The following is a 25527-nucleotide window of genomic DNA, read 5'->3' on the forward strand; positions in this document are numbered from 1 at the left end:
GAGGGAGATGTGCAAAATGTGGGAAACAGTGCAAAATTTTGTAGGAAAGCACCACCCAAATAAGGCTGTAGTGTGAGCAATGAGTCTGTTTAACGACCGTGCAATGTCATATTTCCAAGAAACCCTCAAAGGAAGCAAAAGCAAGTGTCATTGGATAGGTTCCGTGTTAAAGCTGCGCAAAAAGAAGATTTCATTGCGCCGACAGCACTGATTCCATTAGTGATAGTGAAAGTCATCCTGCCAATAGCCCTCTTCTCTCTTGTCTCCCTCACACCAGCCATGACTGTTTTCATAGATAAGTGCAGGTAGATTTGTTTTTCTTTGTATTTTGTATTTTCTTTATTATTTTGTGTTATATTACAGTATTGTAATCATTTTTATATGAATATCTTTGGGTTGTGGAACAAATCATGTGTTTCCATTATTTCTTATGGAGACATTCATTTTGATATACAAGTGCTTTGGATTACAAGCATGTTTCTGGAACAAATTATGCTGGCAAACCAAGGATTTACTGTATTTATATACTAAATCTAGGAAAATCTTGTTACTATTTCTTGTGAAGATTTGCAGTAGAAAATAATATAGTATTTCATGAGATTTTATTACTAATATAAATTATGTATGTAAATTTCACATAAGATATGTGTGCTTCAATCTGTTTATCTTATATAGGACTGGAAAAAAATATTATTTATTTTGAGAGAAGCATTCCACCCATTACATTCAAAAAGAATGAACCCAAAATGATGCACCCCAAAATATGTATGATTTACTTGCTCACAAATTTCAAGGTCTACATTACCTGAGTAATTTTAATAAAATATTAAATAACATTTATTGAACTCAAGCACTTATCACATTCTAGGCATAGTTCTAAGCAGCTGGAACTTACTAAGTCTTTTAATTTTTACCACAAAGCCACAAGATACTTATCTAGGAGGAAGAAATTGAGGCACACAGCACTGAAGGTCAGTGCCTTGCCTAAGGTCAGAGTGAGAGTTAATAACCTGAGCTCCAAACATGTGGTCTGGCCCCAGAATTTATGTTCTTAACCACTTACTATCTTTTTTCCTCAGAGTGGCATTCATGGCTCTTATCATCTAATAGGAGGAACCCTTTCTCAAATCATTTCCTATTATTCTGATATATACATTCAACTTCATAGCCAATTTGACCCTCAAATCTATACCATGTATTCCTGTTCTTGTGGTTGTTTATGCTGTCCTTCCTTTGTCCTAATGCCTGTCTTTTTTTTTTTAATTCTTTTAAGTTTATTTATTTATTTTGAGAAAGACAGAACATGAGTGGGAGAGGGAGAGAGAACAAGAGAGAGAGACAGAGAGACAGACAGATTCACAAGCATGCTCCATGCTGACAGCACAGAGCCTGACATAGGGCTTGAACTCCATAAACCATAAGATCATGACCTGACCCGAAACCAAGAGTTGGACACCCAACTGACTGAGCCAACCAGGCAGCCTAAATGTCTGTCATTTTTAAATAGCCAGGTGAAAAGTTAATGTCTCTGATATTTTCCCCCCCTGGTCCTACCAACCAAAGTGGATTCTTCCTTCCCCTTTTCATGCCCTTATAATTATCTAGCACTTAGCTTAAACCACTCATAGATTTCTTCTCACTTACTACTTTCTACTCCTCCTTGAGGTTATGTGTACACATTTTTATATCCCTAAACAATCTTACAGTGTATGAAAACGGTCTGTTTCTTTATTTTTAATCAGAATACCCAGGCTTATTTTTGAAAGCATCTATTGAATATATTGATAAATGAATAGATAATTTGTTTAAATGGAAAAAGAGATCAAAAGCAATAAAATGAATCAATATTGGAGAAGTAATTAATGTGTTCACTATGATAATGCAGTACATTATCAGGTTTTTCAGACTACCAGGACTATTTTATAAATAAATTCTAAGGGACAGTCAAAAACTCATTTCTTTAGGGTGCCTGGGTGGCTCTGTTGGTTGAGCATCTGACTCTTGATTTCCACTCAGGTCATGATCCCAGGATCATAGGATCAAGCCCCATATCAGGCTCCACCCTGAGTGGGGAGCTTACTTGGGATTCTCTCTCTTTCCCTCTTTCTCTCTCTGCCCCTCTCCCCTGCTCTCAAGTGCACTCTCTCTCTAAAATAAATAAACCAAAAACAAAACCCTCATTTCCTCATGAAGTGAAAAATTTACTTTCATATTGTAAGATTAGGAGTAAAAGACATGTAAAAATAAGATATAATGCCCAAATCCTTCATAAAAAATTTATAAAAATATAATATGTATAAGTATTAAAATATGATTTTTAACTTTAACAGAACACCTTGATAGTGTTTCTCCTAAATATATTCTGGACTACTTGACCATAGAAGCTATGTATTTCCCTGTGTACTTACGACATTTCATAGCACAATTCCCTACAAGTTAATTTATATATTCTAGGTGAGTACAAAAAAATAAGGGAGAATACATAAATCAGTGAACCAATTAACAAATGATGAGAGAACTTCAAACTTCAAGAAATAACTAGAGCGTATAAGTTTGTTTAAACTTTGACTCTAGAAAAAAAAGAACATTTTCTTTTCGTTAGAGAGCAAAGAAAGTTTACATTCATTAAAAGGATTTCAGGCTCTTTCTGTAATTCCAAATTGTTATGGTAATGGAAATTAAGACAATGTCTATGCCAAGAACAACACACTGAGTAGCCAGGTAAATATATCAACTGAGACTTGAAGTCAGTTTATCAGATTGTGGTAAAAATCCTAGCACTATGAAGTGGAAACAACAGACAAAAGTAGAATTTTGGAAGAGGGGTGAGGAATTAGGGAACATGCTTCTGGTCTTTCATATATTGGGTATTATCCAGCACTGAATATATTCTATACTTTCCATTTCAGCCATTTTCACATGTAATAGTATCATATTCTAGCTCTACAGAGTATTTTCCTTATGACTAAAGATTTAAGCAGGTTTCATATGATTAATTTCAATTTTATATCTTTTTTTTGGTAAAATATTTGTTTAAATTATTTGTTCAGAGAGATAACTGACTTGTCTCTTCTTTTTTATTAAATTTAGAATGCACCAATAAATAAATAAATAAAAATTATAGGATGTCTTCTTCTTCTCCTTCTCCTCCCTCTCCTCTACCTCCCCTCCCTCCCCTCCCCCCTCCCGCTGCTGCTGCTGCTTCTTCTTCTTCTTCTTCTTCTTCTTCTTCTTCTTCTTCTTCTTCTTAACTAGGCTTTGTACCCAGCACAGAGCCCAATGCAGGGCCTGAACTCATGACCTGAGATCATGACCTGAGCTGTGATGAAGAGTTAGATGCTTAACCAACTAAGCCACCCCGGCACCTCGGTAAGATGTTTTATGATTTTTTGGGTGTAGGTGTCTTTTTTCTCTGATATATTTATGGCAAATATCTTCTTCATTTCTTTAGATTGTTCTTCATAGTTTAATGTATCCTTGACGAACAAGTTGTTAATACCATTATCATATAATTTATCATTTTTAAGACCTAGTGCTTTTGATCCCCATGTAAGAATGCTTTGCTTGCTCTAATGTCAGGATTATGTTTTCCTATGCTTTTTTTCCCTTAAAACCCTCACTTTTCACCATTACATCTAGATTTGCAATCTGTATAGAACGGATTTTTAGGAAAGATGTGAGATTTTTAGGAAGGGTATGATATTGGTAGGGGTGGCACTAAGTATATATTTTTTCCTTATGAATATCTGATTGATCTAGCATTTTTTTATTGAAAACATCATCCTTAAAACATTAAAAAAGATTTAAAAAGGGGTGCCTTGGTGGCTCCGTCGGTTGAGTCCGATTTCGGCTCAGGTCATGATCTCACGGTTCGTGAGTTTGGTTCATGAGTTCCAGCCCCACATCAGGCTCTGGGCTCACAGCTTGGAGCCCGGAGTCTACTTCAGATTCTGTGTCTCCCTCTCTCTCTGCCCCATCCCCTGCTCACACTCTGTCTCTGTCTCTCTCAAAAGTAAATAATACGTTAGAATTTTTTTTAAAAAAAGAAAACATCATCCTTCTCTACAGCATTTCTGATTCACTTCTGTCAAACATCAAGACACTATATATGGATCTTTTTCTGGACTCTATATAACTCTAATACATGGATAGTTACATTGTAAGCTTGTACAAACATTTTGGAAAGCTGTTTGGAAATATCTGTTAAATTAGAGCACAAGCATATACCTTATGGCTCAGTAATTCTATTTTTATGTGTATATTCAAAATAAATTTGTGCAAAAGTTCACCAAAAGACATATACCTGAATGTTGAGAAAATTATTTGTAATAACTAAATACTGAAAACTACCATATTGTTCATGAGTGTTGTAATGCATGATAACAGTATATCATACAATAAAATATATTAAATAACAAAAATGAATCAACTCATCTATGTACAAAAGCATGGATGAATTTCACAAAGTTGAGGAGTAAAAGCTAGCAAGAAAGTGGGAGAGGGAATCCTTATATAATAAGGTTTCACTACATATAAAACTAATCTATAATGCTAGAAGTAAGGATATTGTTAACCAGTGGGTGTAGTAGTATCTGAAAAGAGGGGATCTTCTAGGCTGCTGGTAAGGTTCCATTTCTTGATCTGGATAGTGTATTGAATTATTGAGCATCCATTGGATGGTATGTGTATGTGCACTTTTACGTGGAAGTTACATTTTAATAAATAAAATTTTAAAGGAAAATATTTAAATAATTTACCACTATCTCACCAATGGACTATTTAAATGACCCTCTCTAGCTTGTCTCCTTGCTCCCCCATCATATACCATTTTTCCTTGTAAACATAACTGTTTACACTTACATAAAGACCATATATGATCTATAAGGTCTTACATATTTTAATAATGGCTACTTTGTAAAAATTTAATACTCCCAAATACTCTTCCACTCCTTCATATAAATCCCACCAGACTAATCTCTCTACTTGTTTTTGAAAATGCAAGATATGTTTTAAACTAAGAATCAATATTAAAACAAACCCACACAATTTAAATAATCTACAGAAAAGAGTGTAAAAGCTACCAATCCTCTCAATATAAAATCGAAGAGTTAATTGATAGAAATCAATGACTACATATAGATGATGCAGAATATCCATTTTGTTTAGACAAACATAATCATTCCTAAGAAATATAATTAATAGGAGCAAACTCCTATATTAAAATAGGAAAATAAATTTACATAAAATTGTATATCTTGTCTATATGCAATGTTTTCTACATATACACTGTATTATACTTTGATATTTTTATTTTTAATTAAAACTGAACACACTTTTTAAAAAAAAAGTTTATTTATTTTGAGAGAGAAAGCATATGAGTAGAAGGAGGGGCAGAGAGAGGAGAGAGAGAATCCCAAGAGGCTTTGCACTGTAAGTGCAAAGACTGATGCAGGGCTCGATCTCACAAACCATGAGATCATGAGCTGAAATCAAGAGTTGGATACTTAACTGGCTGAGCCATCCAGTTGCCCTGAATGCACTTTTAAAAGGCTTAAAAACATGTACAATGTCACTGTGGTTATCTCTGAAGAAGGACATAAACATGGGTGGTTTTTTGTGTAGTTTTTGTTCATCCATGCTTCCTAAATCTCTCAGTCTAAAATTACTGACAATAACACAGTACACTTTCAGAATAGTTGTATTGCTGTGAATTTTTTTAAATCATACGATTGCCTACATACATATCAACACATAAATGCATTCACAGAATATATACAACTCCTTTTCCAAACATAGATGTTATGACAACATTTACCCAGGAAGATTTTAGAATTGCCATGGGCCAGTGACTATAGCACACCTCATTCTTTCTCACCTTGGGTGTCACTGACTCTTAGAGTTAATCTGTCTCTGTCCCTCCTTTGTAAGTTACATGTATGTATGGGGTCTGATAGTTTAGTTTTTAGTTCTTGGCTTTCCATGTAAAGAGCTATATATCATATAAATTTTATTATAAGAGTGACATCAAAACTTGAGGTGGATTGTGAGATCTTGTACTTGGAACAAAATGCCATAACTTGATCAGAATTTTGAGGCTCTTGAAATGGGATAGATGTAAACAATTGTGGTCAGGAAATAAACTGTGAAATATGATTTACAAAAATAGTTGCAATGAATCTTTTTTTTTCTATAACCATACCCTCTTTGTGATATAACATTGCAGGTCATACATCAAGCAGTAGCATTTATTTCTTGCCCCTTGAATCTGGGCCATACTTGTAATACACGTTGACCAACAGAATGCAACACAAATCATATTGTATGAATTCTAAGCCTTACTTGCTTCTGTTCTCCTGCTTATGTAACCCTGAGACTGCCATGTGAACAAGATTAGCTAATGTGCAGAAGAAGGAGAGTCATATGGCCTACTTTATCTTATTTCCAACCAATGAGAGCTAATCTTCAGACTCATGAGGCAATCAAACACCAGCCAGCCCCCAGGCAACCTACTGCAGACCTTACATGCACAAGCAAACTAAGTAACCCAGATTAGAACAACCCAGTTTATCTCCATACTCATGAGTGATAATGAAATCATTGTTTGTTTGTTTTTTGCCACTATATCTAGGTATCTAGGGAATGTATGCTATACAACAGTTAACTAATGTGGTTGAAGGGAATTTGCAATTAAAAAATCACAATAGTGGAGAATCTGAAAATTTGGAATAAATAACAAAGTTATGTAGATGCATTCTAGTACTGAAAATAGGAGCAAAATACTTCAGAGCATAGTGATAAACAAGAGTGGGATTCACTAGTCAAATGGTGAGTGATGCCCAGCAAATACGATTCAGGACTCTATAGTTTCTCAGTTCTATTATTTATTTCACTTGTGCAAAGTAACTTCAATATCTATAGCAGAATAACAGATTGTTATGACTGAAGCTACAAAAATAAATAAGCAATGCTTTTGTTTTAACTTATAAACTTCTCATATCCTTCTTGCCCCACCCTAACTGGTCTTCAAGGAGTAACAGTAATATAAATGATGGCTGCACTTACAGTATTTATTTTCCATAATATATTTTCATCTCAAATTAATTCAAGGTAATAATTTTCTGATTAGATAGACATAAACTGGATCAATGGTTTATACAGTGTGAAATAGAAGCTTGAAACATCTTGAATATAACATTAATACATAAATAGGTATAAACTTGGTGAGCAAATGAACTAGTTTTATCAACTGAGTGGAAATATACTAGGAATGAAGGAAAGGTAAAGACATGTTTTATAGAATTCAAATAAACCACCTGTAAATGATGAAAAAATAGAGTAGAATAGCCAAGAGATGTTTTCTATTTGGAATTGTATAATATATAAATAGTCTTTTGGCACCATCATGGTCAAATTATCAATAGTGAGTTAAAGGTTATACAAACAGAAATGATAGCATTTCAAAAAATAACAAATGAGGAAACGCTAGCTTTGCATCATAAAGGACACACCTTGCTGGGCTTTGAGTAGGGCTGAAGAAATGCATTTACATGAAAAATTGAAAGACACTCAATATGGGCAAAGTGATGTGGAAAATTGGATTAATTATCTGGATAATTTAGGCCCAAAATGCTAATGAGGTAAAAGAGTTCTTTATTATTTGATTTATCTAGGTCAGCTGTCTACATGTATTAAATTAACTGGACAATTATTCAAGTCTCCATTTTTCTAAGCTTGAAAAGACTCTATTATTGATTCCTTGTTTGCAGGCTGAAATAGGAGAACCTTGGTGCATTATTGGCATTTCCATATTCATTATAGATCATACCAATTTTTATTTTTTTATTTTTTTTATTATTTTTTTTATTTATATATGAAATTTATTGTCAAATTGGTTTCCATACAACACCCAGTGCTCATCCCAAAACGTGCCCTCCTCAGTACCCATCACCCACCCTCTCCTCCCTCCCACCCCCCATCAACCCTTAGTTTGTTCTCAGTTCTCAACAGTCTCTTATGCTTTGGCTCTCTCCCACTCTAACCTCTTTTTTTTTTTTTTTTTTTTTTTTTTTTTGTTCCCCTCCCCCATGGGTTTCTCTTAAGTTTCTCAGGATCCACATAAGAGTGAAACCATATGGCGTCTGTCTTTCTCTGTATGGCTTATTTCACTTAGCATCACACTCTCCAGTTTCATCCACGTTGCTACAAAAGGCCATATTTCATTTTTTCTCATTGCCACGTAGTAATCCATTGTGTATATAAACCACAATTTCTTTATCCATTCATCAGTTGATGGACATTGAGGCTCTTTCCATAATTTGGCTATTGTTGAGAGTGCTGCTATGAACATTGGGGTACAAGTGCCCCTATGCATCAGTACTCCTGTGTCCCTTGGATAAATTCCTAGCAGTGCTATTGCTGGGTCATAGGGTAGGTCTATTTTTAATTTTCTGAGGAACCTCCACACTGCTTTCCAGAGCGGCTGCACCAATTTGCATTCCCACCAACAGTGCAAGAGGGTTCCCGTTTCTCCACATCCTCTCCAGCATCTATAGTCTCCTGATTTGTTCATTTTGGCCACTCTGACTGGCGTGAGGTGATATCTGAGTGTGGTTTTGATTTGTATTCCCCTGATAAGGAGCGACGCTGAACATCTTTTCATGTGCCTTTTGGCCATCCGGATGTCTTCTTTAGAGAAGTGTCTATTCATGTTTTCTGCCCATTTCTTCACTGGGTTATTTGCTTTTCGGGTGTGGAGTTTGGTGAGCTCTTTATAGATTTTGGATACTAGCCCTTTGTCCGATATGTCATTTGCAAATATCTTTTCCCATTCCGTTGGTTGCCTTTTAGTTTTGTTGGTTGTTTCCTTTGCTGTGCAGAAGCTTTTTATCTTCATAAGGTCCCAGTAATTCACTTTTGCTTTTAATTCCCTTGCCTTTGGGGATGTGTCGAGTAAGAGATTGCTACGGCTGAGGTCAGAGAGGTCTTTTCCTGCTTTCTCCTCTAAGGTTTTGATGGTTTCCTGTCTCACATTCAGGTCCTTTATCCATTTTGAGTTTATTTTTGTGAATGGTGTGAGAAAGTGGTCTAGTTTCAACCTTCTGCATGTTGCTGTCCAGTTCTCCCAGCACCATTTGTTAAAGAGACTGTCTTTTTTCCATTGGATGTTCTTTCCTGCTTTGTCAAAGATGAGTTGGCCATACGTTTGTGGGTCTAGTTCTGGGGTTTCTATTCTATTCCATTGGTCTATGTGTCTGTTTTTGTGCCAATACCATGCTGTCTTGATGATGACAGCTTTGTAGTAGAGGCTAAAGTCTGGGATGGTGATGCCTCCTGCTTTGGTCTTCTTCTTCAAAATTACTTTGGCTATTCGGGGCCTTTTGTGGTTCCATATGAATTTTAGGATTGCTTGTTCTAGTTTCGAGAAGAATGCTGGTGCAATTTTGATTGGGATTGCATTGAATGTGTAGATAGCTTTGGGTAGTATTGACATTTTGATAATATTTATTCTTCCAATCCATGAGCAGGGAACGTCTTTCCATTTCTTTAAATCTTCTTCAATTACCTTCATAAGCTTTCTATAGTTTTCAGCATACAGATCCTTTACATCTTTGGTTAGATTGATTCCTAGGTATTTTATGCTTCTTGGTGCAATTGTGAATGGGATCAGTTTCTTTATTTGTCTTTCTGTTGCTTCATTGTTAGTGTAGAAGAATGCAACTGATTTCTGTACATTGATTTTGTATCCTGCAACTTTGCTGAATTCATGTATCAGTTCTAGCAGACTTTTGGTGGAGTCTATCGGATTTTCCATGTATAATATCATGTCATCTGCAAAAAGCGAAAGCTTGACTTCATCTCTGCCAATTTTGACGCCTTTGATTTCCTTTTGTTGTCTGATTGCTGATGCTAGAACTTCCAGCACTATGTTAAATAACAGCGGTGAGAGTGGGCATCCGTGTCGTGTTCCTGATCTCAGGGAAAAAGCTCTCAGTTTTTCCCCGTTGAGGATGATGTTAGCTGTGGGCTTTTCATAAATGGCTTTTATGATCTTTAAGTATGTTCCTTCTATCCCGACTTTCTCAAGAGTTTTTATTAAGAAAGGGTGCTGGATTTTGTCAAAGGCCTTTTCTGCATCGATTGACAGGATCATATGGTTCTTCTCTTTTTTTTTTGTTAATGTGATGTATAACGTTGATTGATTTGCGAATGTTGAACCAGCCCTGCATCCCAGGAATGAATCCCACTTGATCATGGTGAATAATTCCTTTTATATGCCGTTGAATTCGATTTGCTAGTATCTTATTGAGAATTTTTGCATCCATATTCATCAGGGATATTGGCCTGTAGTTCTCTTTTTTTACTGGGTCTCTGTCTGGTTTAGGAATCAAAGTAATACTGGCTTCATAGAATGAGTCTGGAAGTTTTCCTTCCCTTTCTATTTCTTGGAATAGCTTGAGCAGGATAGGTATTATCTCTGCTTTAAACGTCTGGTAGAACTCCCCTGGGAAGCCATCTGGTCCTGGACTCTTATTTGTTGGGAGATTTTTGATAACCGATTCAATTTCTTCGCTGGTTATGGGTCTGTTCAAGCTTTCTATTTCCTCCTGATTGAGTTTTGGAAGAGTGTGGGTGTTCAGGAATTTGTCCATTTCTTCCAGGTTGTCCAATTTGTTGGCATATAATTTTTCATAGTATTCCCTGATAATTGTTTGTATCTCTGAGGGATTGGTTGTAATCATTCCATTTTCATTCATGATTTTATCTATTTGGGTCATCTCCCTTTTCTTTTTGAGAAGCCTGGCTAGAGGTTTGTCAATTTTGTTTATTTTTTCAAAAAACCAACTCTTGGTTTCGTTGATCTGCTCTACAGTTTTTTTAGATTCTATATTGTTTATTTCTTCTCTGATCTTTATTATTTCTCTTCTTCTGCTGGGTTTAGGCTGCCTTTGCTGTTCTGTTTCTATTTCCTTTAGGTGCTGTTAGATTTTGTATTTGGGATTTTTCTTGTTTCTTGAGATAGGCCTGGATTGCAATATATTTTCCTCTCAGGACTGCCTTCGCTGCGTCCCAAAGCGTTTGGATTGTTGTATTTTCATTTTCGCTTGTTTCCATATATTTTTTAATTTCTTCTCTAATTGCCTGGTTGACCCACTCATTCGTTAGTAGGGTGTTCTTTAACCTCCATGCTTTTGGAGGTTTTCCAGACTTTTTTCTGTGGTTGATTTCAAGCTTCATTGCATTGTGGTCTGAAAGTATGCATGGTATGATTTCAATTCTTGTAAACTTATGAAGGGCTGTTTTGTGACCCAGTATATGATCTATCTTGGAGAATGTTCCATGTGCACTCGAGAAGAAAGTATATTCTGTTGCTTTGGGATGCAGAGTTCTAAATATATCTGTCAAGTCCATCTGATCCAATGTCTCATTCAGGGCCCTTGTTTATTGACCGTGTGTCTAGATGATCTATCCATTTCTGTAAGTGGGGTGTTAAAGTCCCCTGCAATTACCACATTCTTATCAATAAGGTTGCTTATGTTTATGAGTAATTGTTTTATATATTTGGGCGCTCCGGTATTCGGCGCATAGACATTTATAATTGTTAGCTCTTCCTGATGGATAGACCCTGTCACTATTATATAATGTCCTTCTTCATCTCTTGTTACAGCCTTTAATTTAAAGTCTAGTTTGTCTGATAGAAGTATGGCTACTCCAGCTTTCTTTTGGCTTCCAGTAGCATGATAAATAGTTCTCCATCCCCTCACTCTCAATCTAAAGGTGTCCTCAGGTCTAAAATGAGTCTCTTGTAGACAGCAAATAGATGGGTCTTGTTTTTTTATCCATTCTGATACCCTATGTCTTTTGGTTGGCGCATTTAATCCATTTACATTCAGTGTTATTATAGAAAGATATGGGTTTAGAGTCATTGTGATGTCTGTATGTTTTATGCTTGTAGTGATGTCTCTGGTACTTTGTCTCACAGGGTCCCCCTTAGGATCTCTTGGAGGGCTGGTTTAGTGGTGACAAATTCCTTCAGTTTTTGTTTGTCTGGGAAGACCTTTATCTCTCCTTCTATTCTAAATGACAGACTTGCTGGATAAAGGATTCTCGGCTGCCTATTTTTTCTGTCTAGCACCCTGAAAATCTCGTGCCAATTCTTTCTGGCCTGCCAAGTTTCAAAAGAGAGATCAGTCACGAGTCTTATAGGTCTCCCTTTATATGTGAGGGCACGTTTACCCCTTGCTGCTTTCAGAATTTTCTCTTTATCCTTGTATTTTGCCAGTTTCACTATGATATGTCGTGCAGAAGATCGATTCAAGTTCCGTCTGAAGGGAGTTCTCTGTGCCTCTTGGATTTCAATGCCTTTTTCCTTCCCCAGTTCAGGGAAGTTCTCAGCTATTATTTCTTCAAGTACCCCTTCAGCACCTTTCCCTCTCTCTTCCTCCTCTGGGATACCAATTATGCGTAGATTATTTCTTTTTAGTGTATCACTTAGTTCTCTAATTTTCCGCTCATACTCCTGGATTTTTTTATCTCTCTTTTTCTCAGCTTCCTCTTTTTCCATAACTTTATCTTCTAGTTCACCTATTCTCTCCTCTGCCTCTTCAATCCGAGCCGTGGTGGTTTCCATTTTGTTATGCATTTCGTTTAAAGCGTTTTTCAGCTCCTCGTGACTGTTCCTTAGTCCCTTGATCTCTGTAGCAAGAGATTCTCTGCTGTCAGCTATACTGTTTTCAAGCCCAGTGATTAATTTTATGACTATTATTCTAAATTCACTTTCTGTTATATTATTTAAATCCTTTTTGATCAGCTCATTAGCTGTTGTTATTTCCTGGAGATTCTTCTGAGGGGAATTCTTCCGCTTGGTCATTTTGGATAGTCCCTGGAGTGGTGAGGACCTGCAGGGCACTTCCCCCGTGCTGTGGTGTATAACTGGAGTTGGTGGGCGGAGCCGCAGTCAGACCTGATGTCTGCCCCCAGCCCACCGCTGGGGCCACAGTCAGACTGGTGCGTGCCTTCTCTTCCCCTCTCCTAGGGGCGGGATTCACTGTGGGGTGGGGTGGTCCGTCTGGGCTACTTGCACACTGCCAGGCTTGTGATGCTGGGGATCTGGCGTCTTAGCTGGGGTGGGTAGGCAAGGTGCACAGGGGCAGGAGGGGCAGGCTTAGCTTGCTTCTCCTTAGGTGATCCACTTCAGGAGGGGCCCTGTGGCAGCAGGAGGGAGTCAGATCCGCTGCCGGAGGTTTGGCTCCGCAGAAGCGCAGAGTTGGGTGTTTGAGCGGAGCGAGCAAGTTCCCTGGCAGGAACTGGTTCTCTTTGGGATTTTGGCTGGGGGATGGGCGGGGGAGATGGCGCTGGCGAGCGCCTTTGTTCCCCACCAAACTGAGCTCTGTCGTCCGGGGGCTCAGCAGCTCTCCTTCCCTTTGTCCTCCAGCCTTCCCGCTTTCTGAGCAGAGCTGTTAGCTTATGACCTCCCAGACGCTAAGTCGCGCTTGCTGTGGGAACACAGTCCGTCAGGCCCCTCCCTTTTTGCAAGCCAGACTCGGGGGCTGTGCTTGGCCGGCGAGCCGCCCCTCCGCCCCGGCTCCCTCCCGCCGGTCCGTGGAGCGCGCACCGCCTCGCCGCCCTTCCTACCCTCTTCCGTGGGCCTCTCGTCTGCGCATGGCTCCAGGGACTCCGTTCTGCTAATCCTCTGGTGGTTTTCTGGGTTATTTAGGCAGGTGTAGGTGGAATCTAAGTGATCAGCAGGACCCCAGGTGAGCCCAGCATCCTCCTACGCCGCCATCTTCCCTCCATCTCTCCTCATACCAATTTTTAAACTCACTATGCACTTACAGTTTAAAAATTATATTATTCTCAAATGTTTATACCTTTTTTTAATGTTTATTTATTTTTGAGAGACACAGATATAGAATGCGAGTGGGTTGGGGCAGAGGGAGAGGGAGGCACAGAATCTGAAGCAGGCTCCAGGCTCCGAGCCATCAGCACAGAGCCTGACATGGGGCTCGAACTCACGAACTGTGAGATCATGACCTGAGCTGAAGTCAGACGCTCAACCGACTGAGCCACCCAGGCGCCCCTATACCATTCTTAAAGTAAGTTTTTTAAAAATAAATTTCCAATTTAGTCTCTACTAAAGCAATGAACTAAGGCACAAGCAAGCTGAGCAGCTGCATTTGAATGACTACAAACTCTGGATAGTTTCATGAGTCTTATAATGCTTGAGAAAATCATTTAAGATGTAGTTCTGTGAGCTTCAAGTGACAATTTGACTCTAGCATTTTTATTCAATTAAAGTGGTATCAATTTAATAATTAATTTTATCTTTCTACACAATGAAAACGTTGCCTTTTATCTTTTGACATTGGTTTTTTAGTGGTAAATGGAATATAATAGCATGTGATCTCTCCAGATATGTATAAGAATGAACTATAAAAGTATTCCAAAAGAATCACTTAATATGTTTCAATTTCAAGTATTATGTCACAACTAACAGGCATATATTTTATCTTCAACATTTGTGCACTGAAAGTGGAAGATGAAAAAGATATGTCTTAAACACAATCTAACAAAGGCCCTTGGACTTGGAGAGTTCAACCAGACTACAAAAGGTTTCTACTAAGTCTGTTCAGTTAATTAACAAAATACCGTAAATGCTTCCAAAGATTGTAAGTTTTGACACATATTGCAAAACAAACACATTCTTGAAGATATCATCTCTAAAGATCTTTCATCCAAGGTAAGGCCTGTATAACTTACTATTAGAAGATGCATAAATTGGAAAAATCTATCTAAAGTAAAGATGAATGAGCCCATGAAGCAGCAATTTGCAACCTTGGCAATGTTGATATTTTGGGCCAGATACTTCTTTGTTGTGGGAGGCTGTCTTATGCATTACAAGATATTTAGTAGTTGTGTGTCTGGTCTTTCCCCAGTAAATGCCAGTATTACTTTTCCCCCAACCCCCAATGGCAACAATTAAAAACGTCTCCAGATGTTGACAAATGTCCGCTAGGGAGCAAAATCAACCATGGTTGAGAATCACTGCCATATAGGGTACATCTGGTGTCTCAGTGCCATTACACTTGCACACTTTACTAGCTCTTTCCTGGTCAAGTTAGAGCATGCTGCTCTCAGAGCTTGCAGCTTTTCAGCCTTGTTCTAGCTTGAGGGTAGATTTAGAGACTGAAATGAAAAATGTGGTTAACAGTGACTTTGCTATGAAGAAACTAACTTGAACACCCTATAGGCAAAGCATAACTGATTAGCCCCTTCATTGTCTTAAGCCCTCAAGAGATTTCCCAAAGAAAACAAATGCAAAGAACCGTGTACAGGAAGGTTTTAAAGCCATTCTGTGTGAAGGAACCCTCCTGCTTGGGAGAACTCTGGCCACACTGGGAATGTTACATGTGCTAGGGCGATGCAAAGAAAGTGTCTTGCCACCCACATTTGGATTTTCTGCTCAAGATCAAAAGCTTGAGCTCTGGAATTCTTAAAAAGAAATCACCAGAGACCAGTGCTAAATTGGAATAGAGTCATTAGGCATGCCTGATTTCCCTGAGTTTCTGTCATCCCTTGCTAAGGCTGCTGCTTTTTTCCAATAACAAAAGTCTTTAAACAAAAAACAAAAAATAAAACAACAAAAAAACAAACAAACAAACAAACAACAAAAAAAAACACCGCTGAACTGTTTAAGTGTTGCAGTTATAACTGGCCTGAAAGCTATCATTTGTTTTCCTGAAACCAATGAAATAAATGCTTTTGTTTGAAAATATCTGTCAGTTAAGCAGGGTTTTTGTTTGCCTATTTTGTTTTTGTTTTGCTTTGTTTTTCTGTTAGAATCCTGACTGAAAATGCCTGTTACTGTAAAAACTCTCTTTGTTATTTAAGTTGCCCCTATCAAACAATATTAACAAGGATTTTTTTCTTTCTGATTAATTAGATAAATTTAAATAATTTTTAAACTGTCTGACATATGGAGGAAAAAAAAATATCTGAACAAGGTTTCTCATCCTCAGCACTACTGACAATTTGGACTACATAAGTGTTGTGGGGGAAGCTGTTCTGTGAATTGTAAGATGTTCACCAGTATCTCTGGCCTCTACCTAGTAATGTCAGTGTTGGGAAAATGAATAAAAGTTTTACACCACAAAATGGGCGACAGGACTAAAACAAGCTCTGGTCTCTGGGCTTAGAAACCCCTCTTCGTCCAGGTTCTTCTTGCCCTGTTTGCCATGCACGCAAAACGCCCCCCCCCCCCCCCGCAAATGTGGAGGCTGACAACTATAAATTACCCTTCCCGCTTGCATTCCATGCTCAGATCTTTGGAGAAATGGTCTCCTCTGAGCCCGCCAGTGTTAAATAAATCTCTGATCCACTAAGATCCGAGTGCCACTTGGTTTTTCAGCCAGCATTTCAGCCTGGTTTGGTAACGTCAGTAGCACTACAACCTCTGAACCTCAAGACACACACACAATCTCAAATTGTGGCAAATGCAAATGACTCCAGACATTGCCAAATGTCTCCGATGGGGGCAAAATTGCCCAAGTTGAAAACCACTGATCTAGAAAAGTCTTCCTCTGAAATGATACGGGTGCCATTTGACAGTTTTACAAGGCACTTAACAAATCTTTTCATAAATAACCTTAGGCCACAAAGATTTTCTCCTATTTTTTCTAATTTTTTAAATAATTTTACATTTGGAGCTATGATCCATTTTGAATTAATATTTATATAAGATGTGAAGTTGGGGTCCATTTTTGGCATTTAGACATTGAATTATTCCACTTGTCAAAAGACTATGCTTTCTCTACTTTATTACCTTTACATGGGTCTCAAAAATCAATTGGTTATATTCGTGTGGATCTATTACTTAATTCTGCTCTGTTCCATAGATCTATATGTCTCTCTACAATAACACATTGCCAATAACACTGGGTATATAGTATGTTTAAAAATTGGGTAGTGAGAATCCTTCAGTTATATTCTTTTTCAAAACTATTTTCAGGATCTTGGGAAGATGGTGGCATAGGAGGACGCTGGGCTCACCACGTGTCCTGCTGATCACTTAGATTCCACCTACACCTGCCTAAATAGTCCAGAAAACCGCCAGAAGACTAGCAAAATGGAGTCTCTGGAGCCAAGCACAGAGGAGAGGCCCATGGAAGATGGTAGAAAGGGCAGAGAGGCAGTGCTGGCTGCACGGACTGGCGGGAGGGAGCCGGGCAGAGGAGTGGCCCGCTGGCAAAGCAGAGCCCCCGAGTCTGGCTGGCAAAAGCGGAGGGGCTGGACGGAGTGTGTTCCGACAGCAAGCTGGAATTGACATCTGGAAGGTTATAAGCTAACAGCTCTGCTCAGAGAATGGGAGGGCTGGAGGACAATGGGAGGGAGGGTTGTTGAGCCCCGGACGACAGAACACAGCTTGGCGGGGAACGAAGGCGCTCACCGGCGCCATCTCCCTCGCCCACCCCCCAGCCAAAATCCCAAAGGGAACCAGTTGCTGCCAGGGAACTTGCTTGCACCAGGCAAACACCCAAAACTATGCTTCTGCAGATCCATCCCTCCGTTGGGTGGCCGGTCTGACTCCCACCTGGTGCCACAGGGCCCCTCCCGAAGCGGATCTCCGAAGGAAAAGCGAGCTGAGCCTGCCCCTCCCACCCCTGTGCACCTTGCCGATCCACCCCAGCTAATACGCCAGATCCCCAGCACCACAAGCCTGGCAGTGTACAAGTAGCCCAGAAGGGCCACGCCACCCCCCAGTGAATCCCACCCCTAGGAGAGGGGAAGAGAAGGCACACACAGAAGTCTGACTGTGGCCCCAGCGGTGGGCTGGGGCAGACATCAGGTCTGACTGCGGCCCCGCCCACCAACCCAAGTTAGTCAAGACAGCACAGGGGAAGTGCCCCGCAGTCCCTCACCAATCCAGGGACTATCCAAAATGACAAAACGGAAGAATTCCCCTCAGAAAAACGTCCAAGAAATAACAACAGCTAACGAACTGAGCAAAAATGATTTAAACAATATAACAGAAAGTGAATTTAGAATAATAGTCATAAAATTAATCGCTGGGCTTGAAAACAGTATAAAGGACAGCAGAGAATCTCTTGCTACAGAGATCAAGGGACTCCACACCCGAAAAACAAATAACCCAGTGAAGAAATGGGCAGAAAACATGAATAGACACTTCTCTAAAGAAGACATCCGCATGGCCAACAGGCACATGAAGAGATGCTCAACGTCGCTCCTCATCAGGGAAATACAAATCAAAACCACACTCAGATATCACCTCACGCCAGTCAGAGTGGCCAAAATGAACAAATCAGGAGACTATAGATGCTGGAGAGGAGGTGGAGAAACGGGAACCCTCTTGCACTGTTGGTGGGAATGCAAAGTGGTGCAGCCACTCTGGAAAACAGTGTGGAGGTTCCTCAGAAAATTAAAAATAGACCTACCCTATGACCCAGCAATAGCACTGCTAGGAATTTACCCAAGGCATACAGGAGTACTGATGCATAGGGGCACTTGTACCCCAATGTTTATAGCAGCACTCTCAACAATGGCCAAATTATGGAAAGAGCCTAAATGTCCATCAGCTGATGAATGGATAAAGACATTGTGGTTTATATACACAATGGAGTACTACGTGGCAATGAGAAAGAACGAAAAACGGCCCTTTGTAGCAACATGGATGGAACTGGAGAGTGTGAAGCTAAGTGAAATAAGCCATACAGAGAAAGACAGATACCATATGGTTTCACTCTTATGTGGATCCTGAGAAACTTAACAGAAACCCATGGGGGAGGGGAAGGAAAAAAAAAAAGAGGTTAGAGTGGAAGAGAGCCAAAGCATAAGAGACTCTTAAAAACTGAGAACAAACTGAGGGTTGATCGGGGGTGGGAGGGAGGGGAGGGTGGGTGATGGGTATTGAGGAGGGCACCTTTTGGGATGAGCACTGGGTGTTGTATGGAAACCAATTTGACAATAAACTTCATATATTGAAAAAATAAATAAATAAAATTAAAAAAAGCCCATTTTCATTATTTTATTTTGTTTGCCTTTCATTCACTTGTAGAGTGAGCTTGTATATAACCAAAAATAAGTTATATACATGCAACACAACATATATATCATGTATAATTGTAAGTGATTTATATATAGCATGTTATAAATACTATATAAGTACTGTATACATACATAGGTGGATGTATATATATATATGTGGGTATGTGTGTGTATATAGATTTACTAGCTACAGCTTTAAAAAATAAATACTTAAATATAAATCCAAGAAAACATGTATGAAATCTTTGTGAAGAAAACTACAAAACACTGATAACAAAATCAAAGAAGACTTAAATAAACACAAAGATACACCATGTACATGGACTGGATAATTCATTATAGCAAAGGTATCAATTATCCCCAAATTGAGTTATAACACAATTCCAATCCAAATCCAAATCTAAGCAGGATTGTTTGTTTTCTTATTTTTTTCTTTTTTAGATATACACAAGCTAACCCTAAAACTGAATGAAAAAGCAAGATATTCAAAATAATTTTGGAAAAGAAGAATAAATCTGAAGGAATTGTACTACCCAATTTTAAACTTTACTATGATAATATCACAATAGGTGTAGGGGCGCCTGGGTGGCGCAGTCGGTTAAGCGTCCGACTTCAGCCAGGTCACGATCTCGCGGTCCGTGAGTTCGAGCCCCGCGTCGGGCTCTGGGCTGATGGCTCAGAGCCTGGAGCCTGTTTCCAGTTCTGTGTCTCCCTCTCTCTCTGCCCCTCCCCCGTTCATGCTCTGTCTCTCTCTGTCCCAAAAATAAATAAATGTTGAAAAAAAAAATTTAAAAAAAAATAAAAAAAAAAACAATAGGTGCAATACATTTTCATTACCAGTATATCCTATAAGGGGTTAGTATCCACAATATACAAAGAACTTATACCATGGGACACCAAAAATCTAAGTAATCCAATTAATAATGGCTAAAGAACATGAGTAAGCATTTTTCTAAAGAAGACATACAAATAGATGGCCAATAAACACATGAAAAGATGCTGAGTTCACAAATCATCAGGGAAATGCAAATCAAAACTACAAGGACATATCTTCTTATACCTATCAGAAAGGTTAGAGTCAAAAACACAAGAAATAACCAGTATTGGTGGGGATGTGAAGAAAAAGTAACCCTCCTGTACTGTTGGTGGAAATGCAAACTGGTACAGCCGTCATGGAAAACCATATGAAGGTTCATCAAAAAATTAAAAACACAAATACCGTATAATCCAGTAATTCTATTACTGAGTATTTACACCAAGAAAGTGAAGACATTAATTCAAACAGATATAGATACCTCTATCTTTATTGCAGCATTATTTATAATAGCCAGTATATGGAAGCAACCCAAGTGCCCTCCATAGATGAATGGATAAATAAGGTGTGATATACATGTGTTTGTCTGTCTTTCTTTCCTTTCTCTCTCTTTCTTCTTTCTTTCTTTCTTTCTTTCTTTCTTTCTTTCTTTCTTTCTTTCTTTCTTTTTTTCTTTCTTTTTCTTTTCTTTCTTTCTTTCTTTCTTTCTTTCTTTCTTTCTTTCTTTCTTTCTTTCTTTCTTTCTTTCTTTCTTTCTCATCTCTCTCTATATATATGGGAATATTACTCAGTTATAAAAAAGAATAAAATCTTGCCATTTGTGACAACATTGGTGGACCTAGAGGTTATTATGCTAAATGAAATAGATAAAATAAGTCAGACAGAAAAAGACAAATGCTATTACATTTCACTTATATGTGGAATTTAAAAAACAAACAAAACAACAAAAAACCCCAAATGAACCCAAATGAACAAACAAAAGCAGAAACAGATCTATAAATACAGAGAACAAACTGATGGCTGTCAGAAGAGAGGCGGGGGGGAGGGGGGGAAGGGGTGGATAGGCAAAACTGGTGAAGGAGAGTAGAAGATGGAAGGTACAAGCTTCCAGTTATGGAATGAAAAAATCATGGGGATGAAAAGTACAGCATGGAGAATATAGTCAATGGCACTCTAATAGCATTGTATGGTGATCAATGGTAGCTAAACTGTCGTGAACATAGCATAATGTACAGAGTTGCTGAATCACCATACTGCATACTTGAAACTGCTGTAACATTAAATGTCAACTCTACTTCAAATTTTTTTAATGTTTATTTTTGAGAGAGAGAGAGAGAGAGAGAGCACACAAGTGGAAGAGGGTTAGAGAGAGAGGGAGACACAGAATCCCAAACATGCTCCAGGCTCTGAGCTGTCAGGAAAGAGCACGACACAGGGCACAAACTCACAAACCATGAGATCATGACCTGAGCTGAAGTTGGACGCTTAACTGCCACCCAGGTGCCCCACATCATATGGCAACTATGCTTCAATAAAAAAAAGAAATGAAAGAAAGAAAAATATATTTACTCTAAATACTACTTTAATTCTTAATAGCCCTGGGATTTTTGGAATGGTAAATTAGCATTGGTTTCAAATTTGTCCCAGCTATATTAATCCCTAAAAGAGAATAAGCCTATCCTTTAAAGCTTTGAAGCAAGGCATTGACTTTTCCTCTCTAGCTATGAAAGTCCCATATAGATGGCATCTTCTTCCACTAAAAGGCTGTGTCATCCACATTTGAAATCTGTTGTTTAAAGTAGCCACCTTCATGAATGGTCTTAGCTAGATCTTCTGGATAATTTGCTCCAGCTTCTACATCAGTATTTGCTGCCTCACCTTGCATTTTGAGATTACGGAGATGGCTTCTTTCCTTAAACGTCAAGAACCAATCTCTGATGGCTTCAATTTTTTCTTCTGCAGGTTTCTCACCTCTCTCATCCTTCACAGAATTGAAGAGATTTAGGGCCTTGCTGTTTTAGATTTTGGCTTATGGGAATTTTGGGTTTGGTTTGGTCTTCTTTTTTTTTTCAATATATGAAATTTATTGTCAAACTGGTTTCCATACAACACCCAGTGCTCATCCCAAAAGGTGCCCTCCTCAATACCCATCACCCCCCCTCCCCTCCCTCCCACCCCCCATCAACCTTCAGTTTGTTCTCAGTTTTTTTATTTTATTTTTTTAAAAAAATTTTTAACGTTTATTTATTTTTGAGACAGAGAGAGACACAGCATGAACGGGGGAGAGGCAGAGAAAGAGGGAGACACAGAATCGGAAGCAGGCTCCAGGGTCTGAGCCATCAGCCCAGAGCCCGACGCGGGGCTCGAACTCACGGACCATGAGATCGTGACCTGAACTGAAGTCGGATGGTTAACCGACTGAGCCACCCAGGCGCCCCTCAGTTTTTAAGAGTCTCTTATGCTTTGGCTCTCTCCCACTCTAACCTGGTTTGGTCTTTTATCCAGACCACTCAAACTTTCTCTGTATTAGCACTAAGGCTGTTTCACTTTCTTTTCATTCATGTGTTCAGTGGAGTAGCACTTTTAATTTCCTTCAAGAACTTGTCTTTTGCATTCACAACTTGGCTAACTATTTGGTGCAAGAGACCTAGCTTTCAGCCTATCTCAACTTTTGACATACCTTCTTCATTAAGCTTAATCATTTCTAGCTTTTGATTCAAAATGGGAGATAGGTGTTTCTTCCTTTCACTTGAACACTTAGAGGCCATTATAGGGTTATTAACTGGCCTAATTTCAATATTCCTTTATCTCAGGGAATAGGGAAGACTTGAGGAGAGGGAGAGAGATGGCAGAATGGTTGGTTGGTGGAGAAGTCACAACACACAAAACATATATGGATTAAGTTTACTGTCTTATATGGACACTGTTTATCGGGCTCCAAAACAATTATAATAGTAACACCAAAGACATTGATCATAGATCACCGTAACAAATATAATAATAATGAAAACATTTGAAATATTGCAAGAATTACCAAAATGTGACATAGATACAAAGTAAGTACATGCTGTTGGTGCCAATAGATTTGCTTAACATAAGGTTGACACAAACCTTACATTTGCAAAGATTACAGTATCTGTGAAGTACAATAAAATGAAGCACAGTAAAAAAAAAAAGCACAATAAAATGAAGTATACCTATACATTATATGGGTTTTGATAGATATATGACATGTATCCTCCATTATAGTATCACACAGAATAGTTTCACTGCCCTAAAAATATCCTCTATTCTATGTATTCATCTTTCCCTCCCTACCCTCAAATATCTGATAAACACTGATCTTTTCATGATCTCCATAATTTTGTATTTTCTGGATTGTCATGTAGTTGTAATCATAGAGTGGGTAGCCTTTTAATATTGATTTTTTCCAGTTGGTAATATACATGTAAGTTTCCACCATGTCTTTGTGTGGTTTGATAGCTCGTTTATTTCGTCATTGAATAATATTCCTTTGAATGGATACACTACAATATATCTATTCACCCTTTGAAGGACATCATGGTTGCTTATTAGTTTTAATAATTATGAATAAAGCTGCTATAAACATTCGTATATATACGCAGATTTTTGTATGGATATAAGTTTTCAACTCATTTCTGTAAAGCCAAGGAGTCTGATTTCTGGATCACAAAATAGCAATATGTTTAGTTTTGTAAGAATAGCCAAACTATCTTCCAAAGTGCCTGTACCATTTTGCATTCCTACCAGCAATTAATGAAAGTTCCTGTTGCTCTACAACCCTAAAAGTATAAGGTGATGTCAGGGTTTTAGATTTTCATCATTTGAATAGTGGTTATTTTATCGAAATTTTATTTATTTATTTATTTATTTATTTATTTATTTATTTATTTATCTATTTATAATTCAAATACAAGTTAGTTAACATATAGCATAATAAAAATTTCAGGAATAGAATTTAGTGATTCATCACTTACATATAACACCAAGTAATCATCCCAGTAAGTGTTCTCCTTAATGCCCCTCACCCCTTTATCCCTTCTCCAACCCAACATCCCACCAGCAACCCTCAGCATTCTCTATATTTAAGAGTCTCTTATGGTTTGTCTCCCTCTCTTTTTATATTTTTTTCTTCCCTTCCCTTGAGCTGTTCTGTTTAGTATCTCAAATCTCACATATGAGTGAAATCATATGATATTTGTCTTTCTCTAACTTATTTCGCTTAGCATAATACACTCTAATTCCAGCCATGTAGTTGCAAATGGCAAGATTTCATTCTTTTTGATTGGCAAGTATTATTCCACTGTGTGAGTGTTTGTGTGTGTGTCTGTGTGTGTGTGTCTGTGTGTGTATCACATCTTCTTTATTCATTCATCAGTCAATGGACATGTGGGCTCTTTCCATACTTTGGCTATTGTTGATAGAGCTGCTATAAACATTGGGGTGTATGTGTCCCTTGGAATCAGCACTCCTGTACCCTTTGGATAAATACCTAGTAGTGCAGTTCCTGGGTCATAGGGTAGTTCTATTTTTAATTTTTGAGGAACCTCCATACTGTTTGCAGAGTTGCTGCATCAGTTTGCATTCCCACCAGCAGTGCAAAAGGGTTCCTCTTTCTCTGCATCCTCACCAACATCTGTTGTTGCCTGAGTTGTTAATTTTAGCCATTCTAACAGGTGTGAGTTGGTATCTCATTGTGGTGTTGAGAATTTCTTTTTTCATTTGTCTGATAGCCATCTGGATGTCCTCTTTGGAAAAGTGTCTATTCATGTCTTTTGTCCACTGCTTCACTGGATTATTTGTTTTTTGGGTGTTGAATTTGGTTCTTTATAGATTTTGGATACTAACCCTTTATCTGATATGTCATTTGCAAATGTCTTCTCCCATTCCATGGTTGCCTTTTAGTTTTGCTGATTGTTTGCTTTGCAGAAGTTTTTATCTTAATGAGGTCTCAGTGGTTCACTTTCACTTTTGTTTCCCTTGCCTCTGGAGATTTGTCGAATAAGGAGTTGCTACAGCCAAGGTCAAAGAGGTTTTTTCCTGTTTTCTGTTCTAGGGTTTTGATGGTTTCCTGTCTTACATTTAAGTATTTCATCATTTTGAGTGTATTTTTGTGTATGGTGTAAGAAAGTGGTTCAGGTTCAAATTCTTTTTTTTTTTTTTTTTTACTTTAGAACATCATTATGCCTTTTTGTTTTTATTTATTTTTTTTTCATAGGGTATAGCTTTTTTTTTTAACTTTTTTTTTATTTATATATGAAATTTATTGTCAAATTCGTTTCCATACAACACCCAGTGCTCATCCCAAAAGGTGCCCTCCTCAATACCCATCACCCACCCTCCCCTCCCTCCCACCCCCGATCAACCCTCAGTTTGTTCTCAGTTTTTAAGAGTCTCTTATGCTTTGGCTCTCTTCCACTCTAACCTCTTTTTTTTTTTCTTCCCCTCCCCCATGGGTTTCTGTTAAGTTTCTCAGGATCCACATAAGAGTGAAACCATATGGTATCTGTCTTTCTCTGTATGGCTTATTTCACTTAGCTTCACACTCTCCAGTTCCATCCATGTTGCTACAAAGGGCCGTATTTCGTTCTTTCTCATTGCCACGTAGTACTCCATTGTGTATATAAACCACA

The sequence above is a fragment of the Puma concolor genome, chromosome B1, assembly GCF_028749965.1.
Source record: "Puma concolor isolate L17-30 chromosome B1, mPumCon1.1.hap2, whole genome shotgun sequence".
In the NCBI taxonomy this organism is placed as follows: Eukaryota; Metazoa; Chordata; class Mammalia; order Carnivora; family Felidae; genus Puma; species Puma concolor.